This window comes from Theropithecus gelada, chromosome 15, assembly GCF_003255815.1.
Source record: "Theropithecus gelada isolate Dixy chromosome 15, Tgel_1.0, whole genome shotgun sequence".
NCBI classification, from domain to species: Eukaryota; Metazoa; Chordata; class Mammalia; order Primates; family Cercopithecidae; genus Theropithecus; species Theropithecus gelada.
Genome location: NC_037683.1, coordinates 12,129,563 through 12,142,748, shown reverse-complemented (window position 1 = coordinate 12,142,748; position 13,186 = coordinate 12,129,563).

Here is a 13,186-nt window from a genome sequence, read left to right as displayed (position 1 = left end):
CCAGACCCAAACTTTGTGGGTTGCAGGATTAAAATATTAGTTGAACTCACAGCCTTGCCACATGTCTCATGAAAAATGTAGGGCATTGATTCAGAAAGACTGGAATCCTGAGAGCCTGAGTGGGGCATCCAGGCAGACTCAGATACATCTGAGAATCCCCAAACCCCTGAATGTCTGTGAGCCTCCCTCCCTTCTGTGGGAGGGACACGGTTTGCTTTCTCATGTCTGAGAGGAAAATCCCTTCCTTGCTTGAAGGCCAGCAATCATCTCACCTGGGACAGTGGCCTTGTATGGAGGTGTCCATTCTCTCCAAGACCCACTCCATCTAGCGCTTCATCACCCCTACGATTGTATCTAGCATCAGATTTCAGCATGCTTCAGAATACAAAGTGTGACCTGGAAGGAGGTAGTAAATACTATAAAATGATCTTGCCATATTTTGAAATCATTTTGCCATTTATATCACAAAAACCTAAGGAGTGTGTTTGGCAGTGGTTAGACCAAGGAGGACAGAATGGAACACTGGACAGGGCTGAATTTATTTTATTTTATTTTATTTATTTTATTTTATTTTTTGAGACGGAGTCTCGCTCTGTCACCCAGGCTGGAGTGCAGTGGCCAGATCTCAGCTCACTGCAAGCTCCGCCTCCCGGGTTTACGCCATTCTCCTGCCTCAGCCTCCCGAGTAGCTGGGACTACAGGCACCTGCCACCTCACCCGGCAAGTTTTTTGTATTTTTTAGTAGAGACGGGGTTTCACCATGTTAGCCAGGGTGGTCTGGATCTCCTGACCTCATGATCCGCCCGTCTCGGCCTCCCAAAGTGCTGGAATTACAGGCTTGAGCCACCGCGCCCGGCCCAGGGCTGAATTTATTTATATGGGTGCCCTGACCGGAGAGCCTGGATTCGTTGTGCCAGCTCATGCAGCTAGAAGTGGCACAGTTTGCCAGGTTGCTTAACTGAAACTTGGATTCACTGAGGATGATGGGACTCATGGTGACAAAAGTCAAGTGGCAGGCAGCCCTTAAAAACCAGGCAGAGGCTGGGCGTGATGGTTCACACCTGTAATCTCAGCACTTTGGGAGGCTGAGGCGGGTGGATCACCTGAGGTCAGGAGTTTGAGACCAGCCTGGCTAACATGGTGAAACCCCATCTCTACTAAAAATACAAAAATTAGCCGGGCGTAGTGGTGGTGCCTGTAATCCCAGCTACTCAGGAGGCTGAGGCAGGAGAATACCTTGAACCTGGGAGGTGGAGGTTGCAGTGAGCTGAGATTGCGCCATTGCACTCCAGCCTGGGGGACAGGGCATGACTCCATCTCAAAAAAAAAAAAAATTACACACACACACAAATTAGCCAGGAGTGGTGGTGCACGCCTGTAGTCCCAGCTGCTCGGGAGGCTGAGGCAGTAGAATCACTTGAATCTGGGAGGCAGAGGTTGCAGTGAGCTGAGATTGCACCACTGTGCTCCAGCCTGGGCGACAGAGGAAGACTCCATTTCAAAAAAAAAAAAAAAAAAAAAATTCCAGACAAGGTGGACATAAGGACCACCATGGGCAACAAGAACACAGTGGCGGCCGGACGCGGTGGCTCAAGCCTGTAATCCCAGCACTTTGGGAGGCCGAGACGGGTGGATCACGAGGTCAGCAGATCGAGACCATCCTGGCTAACACGGTGAAACCCCGTCTTTACTAAAAAATACAAAAAACTAGCCGGGCGAGGTGGTGGGTGCCTGTAGTCCCAGCTACTCGGGAGGCTGAGGCAGGAGAATGGCGTAAACCTGGGAGGCGGAGCTTGCAGTGAGCTGAGATCCGGCCACTGCACTCCAGCCTGGGCCACAGAGCGAGACTCTGTCTCAAAAAAAAAAAAAAGAACACAGTGGCAATCAGAATGTTATGACCTGTAGGGAATCTCATGGCATCCCCAGGGATGAAACAGGTGGCTTATTGAAATATTATTTGATTCATCATTATAACAGAAAATATTTCTAATTGTAGACACTCGACTTGGTCAGGCGCAGTGGCTCACGCCTCTAATCCCCAGCACTTTGGGAGGCTGAGGCAGGTGGATCACAAGGTCAAGAGATCAAAACCATCCTGGCCAACATGGTGAAACCCCGTCTCCACTAAAAATACAAAAATTAGCTGGGCATAGTGGCACGAGCCTGTAGTCCCAGCTACTCAGGAGGCTGAGGCAGGAGAATCGCTTGAACCAGGAGGCGGAGGTTGCAGTAAGCTGAGATGGCACCACTGTACTCCAGCCTGGTGACAGAGCGAGACTCCGTCTCAAAAAAAGAAACTCAACTTCAGTGCCCATAATAGGAAGTTGTAACTTTTCACCTAGGTGGACTGAAGCCAGTTCATAGCCCTAGAGCCCCACAGTGGAAAGGGGATCAGGTTTCCTTGAGAAAGGATTCTCCAGTGCTGGCACCCAAGGTACCTGTAGCTATTTACTAAAGTGACTGTGTGTCTTTTGAGGAGTGCTAGATACTGGCTCTGTCTTGGTCTGTTCGGGCTGCTATAACAAAATACCATAGATTGGGCGGCTTATAAACAATAGAAATTTATTTATCACCGTTCTGGAGGCTGGGAAGTCCAAGATCAAGGTGTTGGCAGAGTCAGTGTTGGGTGAGGGCCTGTTCCTCAGAGACAGCCGTCTTGTCACTATAGCTTCACATGGTGAAAGAAGCAAGGCATCTCTCTGGGGATCTCTTTTATAATGGCACTAATCCCATTCGTGAGGGCAGGGCCCTCATGACCTGATCACCTGCCAAAGGCCTTCCAAATGCCATTACCTTGGGGGTTTGGTGGCTCATGCCTGTAATCCTAGCACTTTGGGAGGCCGAGGCGGGCAGATTGCCTGAGCTCAGGAGTTTGAGACCAGCCTGGGCAACGTGGTGAAACCCCATCTCTGCTAAAATGAAAAGAAAAAGCCAGTTATGGTGGCGTGCGCCTGTAGTCCCAGCTAGTCAGGAAGCTGAGGCAGGAAAATCACTTGAACCCAGGAGGCAGAGGTTGCAGTGAGCGGAGATCATGCCACTGCACTCTAGCACTCCAGCCTGGGTGACAGAGCAAGACTCCGTCTCCAAAAAAAAAAAAAAATTCAGATTATGAGGCCAGGCGCGATGGCTCATGCCTGTAATCCCAGCACTTTGGGAGGTTGAGGCAGGCGAATTACTTGAGGTCAGGAGTTCGAGTCCAGCCTGGCCAACATGGAGAAATCCCATCTCTACTAAAAGTATGAAAATTAGCTGGGCTTGGTGGCATGTGCCTGTAATCCCAGCTACTCGGGAGGCTGAAGCATGAGGATCACTTGAACCCTGGAGGCAGAGGTTGCAGTGAGCAAAGATTGCACCACTGCACTCCAGGGCGATAGACTGAGACTCTGTCCGCAACCCCCCTCCAAAAAAAAAAAAAAGGGCCAGGGGAGGTGGCTCACACCTCTAATCCCAGCACTTTGGGAGGCCGAGACAGGCAGATCACTTGAGTTCAGGAGTTTGAGACTAGCCTGGCCAACATGGTGAAACCCCGTCTCTACTAAAAATACAAAAATTAGCTGGGCGTGGTGGTGCACGCCTGTAAGGCCAGCTATTCAGGAGGCTAAGGCAAGAGAATCACTTGAACCCAGGAAGCAGAGGTTGCAGTGAGCTGAGATTGCGCCACTGTACTCCAGTCTGGGTGACAGAGTGAGACTCTGTCACAAAAAGAAAAAAAGATTTCAGCAGATGAATTTTGGGGGAACATAAACATTTAGTCCATTGCAGGGTCTAATTAGATGATGATAATTTCTGCCAACACAAAATACCACTGTAGTCCACGTGTCACAAACTAGGGGCTTATGGTGAGTAGGTAAAAAAAAAAAAAAATGGAGTTTTGGCCAAAGTCTGTCCCACTGTGGGCCCGGCAGATCCATCGACCACCTATGGTCATTTCCGCAGTTCTTGACTGTATGATTGGAATAGACATACTCAATAATCCACATTGACTCCCTGATCTGTGGAATGAAGATTGTTAATGGTAGGTAGAGCCCACCAGAAGCCCTTGGAATTTCTCTTCTTTACTAGGATAGTTTTTTTTGTTGTTGTTGTTGTTGAGACGGAGTCTTGCTCTGTCACCCAGGCTGGAGTGCAGTGGCAGGATCTCGGCTCACTGCAAGCTCTGCCTCCCGGGTTTATGCCATTCTCCTGCCTCAGTCTCCCAAGTAGCTGGGACTACAGGTGCCCGCCACCTTGCCTGGCTAGATTTTTTTTATTTTTTAGTAGAGACGGGGTTTCACCGTGTTAGCCAGGATGGTCTCGATCTCCTGACCTCATGATCCGCCTGTCTTGGCCTCCCAAAGTGCTAGGATTACAGGCTTGAGCCACCGTGCCCGGCCCTTTACTAGGATACTTAACCAAAAGTAGTATCATTTTCCCAGAGAGAATTGCAGAGAATAATGACATTAAAGACTTGAAATACATAGGGGTGGTAATTCCTGTCTCATTCCCCTTTAAATTACCTGTTTGAACTGTACAAAAGGCATGATCTTGGAGAATATCTGTGGATTAGATGTACTGTGGTCTATTTCTACTCATACTTCTGACACCAAATGCATGGGTTTTTGTTTTTGTTTTTTTCCATACTGACAACCAATTCTCCAACTTTCTAGACACCAGCTGGATGTAAAGTGATTTGATTCTATTCCAATACTAACTACTTGGAGTTAATGCGGACCCCACAGGTTAAGGGCACAGTCCCACAATACTGCCCCTACTTCACATGTCTGTCACAAGTCTGGGCCTCCCATACCCCTGACCAATCAGCTAGCAATTGGAGATTCCCACAATCCCGTTCTTATATTTAATGATTTACTAGAATAGCTCACAGAACTCAGAAAGGCACTTTGCTTACTAATACTGCCTTAATATAAAGTATACAACTCAGGGACAGCCAAATGGAGGAGAATGGGATGAGGCATGTGGGAATGAATGTTCCTGGAACCGAGCCGGGTCCAGCTGCATTTTCTTGTGACACAATAACAAGAAGCAGACAAACTAAGAAAGAAGGGAAGTTATTGCTGTAACTGGATACAGGGAGAACGCTGGAGATAATTCCACCAGACCAACTCAAAGTATTACAGTTTTCTTAGTTCTTATACAGGTTGGGGTTATGTGCCTATGTGCAGCATAACATTTGCCTAAGTCTATAGATAACTAATTTTGTTTCAATTAGAAGGTCAGAGGCCAAGAAGATTGCTTGCTAAGTCCAATTAAGAGTCACCAGTACCTTCAAGGCCTGTCTACTGTGGTACCGGAGTGATTATTTCTATCTTATCTCATTAACAGCTTGGTCCAGAGAGCTGCCTTAGACGGTCCAATAAATCTGTTCACACAGTTGCCTCTGTTACCTTGACTCGTCTCAGATTACATTGACCTAAGATGGGTCCTGGCACTAGGAATGGAAGGCTGTCTCCGTTATTTCGGCTTGCTCCAAGTTAGGGAGAAGCCCCTGCAAGGCTCTTACTGACCATATGTTTCATATCTAGCTTTGATATCTGGGCACCGATTTCTCTAGGTTTAATTATTTGCTCAATGTTAAGGCAGCTCTGTGGAAATTTGTCTGTGTAACTGGAGGGCTATGCAGCCTGTCTGTGTGACTATCATGGAGGCCTGTTTATGTGATTGTCAAGGAGAACTGTCCTGCCACAGGAAGGCCTGCTCTCTGTGGGCACACCACCCTCCCAGCACCTTGATGTGTTCAACCTAGAACCTCTCTGAAGCCCACAGTTTAGGGGACTTTATAGAGGCTTTATTACATAGGCATGATGGATTACATCATTGGCCACTGGTGATTGAAGTCAATCTCCAGCCCTTCTCTCCTGTCTGAGAGTTGGGGGTCAGGGTTGAAAGTTCCAACCTGCTAATTACAAGGTTGGTTCCCCAGGCAATTAGTGCCCAACCCCAACCCCGATGCTATCTAGGGGCCCACCAAGAGTCATCTCATTAGCATAAACACAGGTATGGTTGAAAGGAGCTTATTATGAATAACAGAAGATGCTCCTCTCACCTCTGTTACTCAGGAAATGACAAAGATTTTAGGAGCTCTGTGCCAGGAACCAGGGATGAAGGCCAAATATATATTTTGTATTATGTTGCAGTGTCTCAAGATGGTTACTTTCTTTTTTTTTTTTTTTTTTTTTTTTTTTTTGAGACGGAGTCTTGCTCTGTCGCCCAGGCTGGAGTGCAGTGGCCGGATCTCAGCTCACTGCAAGCTCCGCCTCCCAGGTTTACGCCATTCTCCTGCCTCAGCCTCCCGAGTAGCTGGGACTACAGGCACCCGCCACCTCGCCCGGCTAGTTTTTTTTTTTGTATTTTTTAGTAGAGACGGGGTTTCACGGTGTTCGCCAGGATGGTCTCGATCTCCTGACCTCGTGATCCGCCCGTCTCGGCCTCCCAAAGTGCTGGGATTACAGGCTTGAGCCACCGCGCCCGGCCATTCAAGATGGTTACTTTCATTGCAGCTACTATCCCAGATATGGAATCTATTGCAGCAAATCAGCATAGTCCTTGGTACTTGGTATGCAGATACCGATTTAGAAAAATATCCTTTTTCTTCTTCTTTTTTTTTTTTTTTTTGAGACGGAGTCTCACTCTGTCATCCAGGCTGGAGTGCAGTGGCACAATCTTGGCTCACTGCCACCTCCACCTCCCAGGTTCAAGCGATTCTCCTGCCTCAGCCTCCTGAGTAGCTGGGATTGCAGGTGCCTGCCACCACGCCTGGCTAATTTTTGTAATTTTAGTAGAGACAGGGTGTCACCTTGTTGGTCAGGCTGGTCTCAAACTCCTGACCTTGTGATCTGCCTGCCTCGGGCTCCCAAAGTGCTGGGATTATAGGCGTGAGCCAGCGCGCCTGGCCAAAAAGTCCTTTTTGTTTATGCAAAATTGCAGGGACCACCAGAAGTAATTTGCTTTAACCTAACATAGTCAACTATATACCTTTTTCATCTCGCCTCAGGGCTTTCTCAACTCTCTTGCCCTCTTTCATAATCTAGTCCACAGAGATCTTGATTGTCTTGATATCCCGTAGAACGTCACACTGGTGGACTACATTGATAAATCATGTGTATTGGTGTCAAGCATACAGGATAAAGCAAGGTCAAGACCAAGGTGTGATTGATAACTGACAAAGTTACAATAAGCCACTTTTAGATTGTTTATTACTCAGACAGCAAAAAGAATAGCTCATGGGGAGCCAACATCTTTGGCGACTAAGAAGCTGATAGTAGGCTGCAGCTAAGCAGTTTGCAGGACTGATTGTGTAGCTCTATCTATTCTGAGGGGTTGATCTGGGAAGTCTCATACCTCATCAGAACCTGGGAGCAATGAGAAACTGTCTCATGATAGCCTATGGAAGATAGGAAGGTGAGTCCTCACAAGCTTTCCATCTTATGTTCCAAGAGGATTTCAAGGCATGCTTCCAAGACTTAGGTAAGCTGCCATTCCAGCTTTTTTTTTTGTTTGTTTTGAGACAGAGTCTTGCTCTGTCGCCGGGCTGGAGTGCAGTGCCATGATCTCAGCTCACTGAAACCTCTGCCTCCTGGGTTCAAGCAATTCCCCTGCCTCAGCCTCCCAAGTAGCTGGGACTACAGGCGTGTGCCACCACACCTGGCTAATTTTTTGTATTTTAGTAGAGACGGGGTTTCACCATGTTGTCCAGGCTGGTCCCGATCGCCTGACCTCATGATCCACCCACCTCAGCCTCCCAAAGTGCTGGGATTACAGGCGTGAGCCACTGTGCCCGGCCGAAATTCAAGCTTTTAATGCATGGCCTCTGTGGATAAGTGCACGTTGCCAGAGTGCCATGGAGGAGCCATTCCTCTACAATTGGATTACAGGGCAGGAAATAGCAAGTACCTTAGATATCTTAGACACATGTGAGCCAAAGAGTGGGAAATAAACCCCCCAAAGATTCAGGAGCCCACTACCTCAATGAAGCTCCTGAGGGTCCAGTGGTTTGGGAGAATGTTGGGATATTCCTCCTAATGTGAAATAAGATGTTTCACCATACACTGCTTGTCATTAAAAAGAAACACAATGCTTGGTGAGACTTTTTGGATTTTGGATACAACATATATTCTAATTGAGTGAGCTGCTCTGACCCAGTTACCAGTAACCTGTTGAGCTGCTGGTTTTGAGTGGGACCTATAGCAAGAGAAAGGTCTGGAGAAATCCAGACTGCAGTACCAGGTTTTCTGCCACTTGGGCCTTATGACTAAGTAGATTCTTTGATGCTCCATGTCCATATGGTTAATAGGAGTGCTCCATGGAGCCTCTACCAAGCCCCAATAGGAGGATACAGACCTCCGCAAAGTCATACCCTTGTCTGTAGACAAGTTTCTCCTTTTGAGAAACATCTCATGTCCTGCTACTGAGCCCTTGTTGAAATTGAACACCTGATGCGGGAACAGTGGGTGACTATGTGACTGAGCTGCTCATCGTGCATTGAGTATTATCTGATCCACCAAGCTGTAAGGTTGAGCGTGGGCAGCCACAATCCATCACCAAGTGGAAATGGTGTGGCCGGGCGCGGTGGCTCACGTCTGTAATCCCAACACTTTGGGAAGCTTAGGCGGGCAGATCACGAGGTCAGGAGTTGGAGACCAGTCTGACCAATGTGGTGAAACCCTGTCTCTACTAAAAATACAAAAATTAGCTGGGAGTGGTGGTGCATGCCTGTAATCCTAACCACTTGGGAGGTTGAGGCAGGAGAATTGCTTGAACCTGGGAGGCAGAGGTTGCAGTGAGCCAGATTTCACCATTGCGATCCAGTCTGGGTGACAAGAGTGAAACTCCGTCTCAAAAAAAAAAAAAAAAAAAAATATATATATATATATATATATATATATAAAATGATATTTTATGTGTTTCTGTTTAGAGATACCTTGTTAATATACATTGTTGATTTGTTAACATTAAACTCGGCTGGGCGTGGTGGCTCATGCCTGTAATCCTAGCACTTTGGGAGGCTGAGATGGGCGGATCACTTGAGGTCAGGAGTTTGTGACCACCCTGGCCAACATGGTGAAACCCCATCTCTACTAAAAATACAAAAATTAGCCAGGCGTGGTGGCAGGTGCCTGTAATCCCAGCTACCTGGGAGGCTGAGGCAGGAGAATCACTGGAACCCAGGAGGTGGAGGCTGCAGTGAACTGAGATCGCATCACTGCAGTCCAACCTGGGCTACAGAGTGAGACTTGGTCTCAAATAAACAAGCAAACAAACAAACAAAAACACATGGACACACATGAAACTCACACCCAGCAGCACTATAACTTATGCCTGAATGAAGCTTTATCTAACTCATATATGTTCTCAGTAAGGTCCTGCCATAGCCGGCTCGTGCTCAGGAATACCAGAGAGCATTTCAGCGCTATACCTGAGCCAATTCAATCAGTGCGATCACCCAGAAAAAGCAAAAAAATATGAAAAATATAGCACTAAATAGATGGAGAAAGGATATTTATTTATAGCACAAGAGTTGAAACAAGAAGACAGAGTGTTGTTTGACCTCAGCCGGGAATGTATATATCGACTGACTCAAATTTTTACTGCTCTGTGCATGTCCATGAATGACCACAAAAGTGCTGCGAGTATTCATTCTGGGATACAAATAAATTGTAGTGAGCAGGCTAATTCACAAATATGGAACTGGAATCCATGAATAATGAGGACCAACCGTATGTCTGTTTCAGCATGCCCACTTCTGCCATCTGCCAGGGTAGAGGAAGATGGTAGAGAATTTCCACTTCACTGAGAATTGGCCATTGTTTTCGCCAGGCTTCTGAGAGCCACCCCGGTAGCTGTATTCCTCACTGGGGTATTAAATCCCTTGTCCTGGCCGGGCACGGTGGCTCACGCCTGTAATCCTAGCACTTTGGGAGGCTGAGGTGGGTGGATCACTTGAGATCAGGAGTTCGAGACCAGCCTGGCCAACATGGTGAAAACCCATCTCTTAAAAAAAAAAAAATCAGCTGGGTGTGGAGGTGTGCGCCTGTAGTCCCAGCCACTCAGTAGGCTGAGACAGGAGAATCGCTTGAACCCAGGAGGCAGAGGTTACAGTAAGCTGAGATTGTAGCACTGCACTCCAGCCTGGGCAACAGAGTGAGACTCCTGTCTCAAATAAATAAATAAATAAATACATCCCTTGTCGGGAGAAAGTGTCCCTAAGTGAATGATTTCTTGCTTATCCAATCTTACATTCCAGCTTCCTTGATCGAGTACCCACCAAATCCAATCTCAGGGGTACTCCCCTGGCTTGTGCAAGTACAAACCGGTTAATTTTTGCAATCTAGGGAGGGGATCTCTGTTCTCCCTTGTTTGGTCCAGTCTATCCCCAGCCAGGTTACTTTGGGATTTAATCCTAGTTTCCAGCCTGGCAGCCAGGAGTGGAAGCAGGGGCACCACCCACGGGGGCGTGTGTCACCTGTGGCAGAAGAGCCTCTGTAGCATCTTCCAGGACAGCAATAGCTCCAGTCCTAACTCAGCTTGGGAAGCCCAGAGAGGCCTGGGGTTTATCTCGTGGAGTCAACATCCTCAGGGATATCCATCCAGATGTCCTTATCCCATGTTTTAGAATCTTTGGTTTACCCCACCAGGGGATCCTGACCTTCACACAATAGACCTTCCTTGCCTGAATATTCAAACATCTCTGGGCCTCTTCAGCCTGCAACTCAATTGTGTCTGTCCTCCACCACCACAGGTGATAAGAGACTTTTTATAAGCTACCATCCAGCTCTCTGGCTCTCATGCTTAGCCCTTAACTGCCCCTGAACAGCTCTCAGTCTCTCCTTATCCTTCCCCAACACAGCCAGTCAACTAACTTCTTCTGTCTTTGTCCACATTGTTCTCCCCATATTTTTCAGACTCTGGAAAATATGTGCCCAGCACAGCATTCTCCTCCATGGGGCTATTTTCCCAGGTTGCTGTCAGTGAAATCTTTAGCATGTGAGCCACCACCTTGTTTCAGGGACTATCTGTGCTCCAGCAGGAGGGTATTCTCTGTACCTATTGAGCAGTGGGTAAATCATCCCAAATCCACATCTCACCACCTATGTTCGCTGCCTATTCCTGGTGCTTCTTGTGTCTGTCCAGGTTCACTAAGAAGCAGGTGCCACAACAGAATGAAACATGCAAGGATTGGCTGGGTGTGGTGGCTCACGCCTGTAATCCTGACACTTTGGGAGGCCAAGGCGGGCAGATCACGAGGTCAGCAGTTCGAGACCAGCCTGGCCAATATGGGGAAACCCCATCTCTACTAAAAATACAAAAATTAGCCGGGTGTGGTGGCATGTGCCTGTCATCTCAGCTATTCAGGAGGCTGAGGGAGGAGAATCACTGGAACCGAGAGGCGGAGGTTGCACTGAGCCGAGATCGCACCACTGCACTCTAGTCAGGGAGACACAGTGAGATGCTGTCTCAAAAAAACAAAAACCATGCAAGGATTTTATCAGGGGGAAATGGGCGGGGAGCTGGGACAGGTTGAGAGAGCCATCAGACTGTGAATCAAGTCTGACCTCAAGTAAAGAAGAGAGGGAAGGGGGTGTGTGGAAGCATTCCATACTACCACACACAGTCCAACAAAGGGTCAGCAAGGCTGTCGGGCTGTCTTTGAGCCAAAGATTACCTATCACCAGAGGACCCCCATTGTCACCCGGGGACAGGCCTGCCTTAGTATTCCTGCCATGGTCAGTCGTTGGGTGCAGCCCATGGGTAACATGGCTTTGGTGCTAATGCTTTGATGGATTTCAGAGTGCAGAAGCTGGACCCTTGGTCAGATAACCTCCCTATAGTTGGAAGTCTGCCAGGTGCATTCTCATGGTCACGACAGGATGAACTCACTTTTCCTCAGGAGCACCCTGCAAGATAGGTGCTCTGGATATTATCTTCTCAGAAATGAGAAAACAGAGGCATAAAGAGCTTTGGATACTTGTCCAAGGCCACATAGATGGGAAGTGGAAAAGCCAAGATTGTTTCCTAGAACTGGCCAAATTCAAAATTTCACTCTCAGTCCCTATTCTTCCACCTCCTTCCTGTTTCCCGTTATTGATGGCTGCTTTCCCTAACGCCCCTGGGTGGCACCTCACCACTGTACCTGTGTGCACAGGAAAAGCACCTGTGTCCCTAATGACAGTGCTCTTTCCTGCGCCCTATTTCTGTCTTCTGATGCCCCCAGAGATACCAGCCGCCAGGATCTGGAGGATACTTTATTCCAGAATCCTTATAACACTTTGGTGTCGATGGCCTCTGAGCAGGAGCTACCTCTTAGGCAACAGAAAAGAGTGGGTTGTGGCCTGTATTAGTTCTTTTGCTGTGTAACAATTTTATCCCAAATGTGGCAGCTTAAAATAACACGCATTTATTATCTCAGTGTTTCTATAGGTCAGGGACAGCTTTGCTAGACCCTCTTCTTCAGAGTCTCACAGGCTATAATCAAGGTGTTGGCTGTGACTGCAGTCGCATCTGAGGCTCAACAGGTGAAGGATCTGCTTCTGAGCTCATGCGATTATTGGCAGCATTCTGTTCCTTTCAGGCTGCTGGGCTGAGGGCCCCAGTTTCTTTTTTCCTTCCCTCCCTCCCTCCCTCCCTTCCTCCTTCCTTCCTCCTTCCTTCCTCCTTCCTTTCTTCCTTCCTTCCTTCCTCCCTCCCTCCCTTCCTTCCTTCCTTTTTATTCTTTGAGACGGAGTCTCACTCTGTTGCCTAGGCTGGAGTGCAATGGCACGATCTCGGCTCACTGCAACCTCTGCCTCCTGGGTTCAAGTGATTCTCCTGCCTCAGCCTCCTGAGTAGCTGGGATTACAGGTGTGCACCACCACACCCGGCTTATTTTTGTATTTTTAGTAGAGATGGGGTTTCACCATGTTGGTCAGGCTGGTCTTGAACTTTTGACCTCATGATCTGCCCACCTCGGCCTCCTAAAGTGCTGAGATTACAGGCGTGAGACACTGTGCCTGGCCAGAGGTCCCCAGTTTCTTGCCGGCTGGTGGCTGGAGGCTGCCCTCCATTCCTTGCTGCATGGTCTTCTCTATAGGGCAGCTCTCACCATGGCGATCTTCAAGTCCAGCAAGAGCGTCTCCTAGCAAGATGGGTTACAGTTTTCTGTAATGCAATCACATACATCCTAAAGCCTTTGGCTCATTCTATTGGCTAGGAG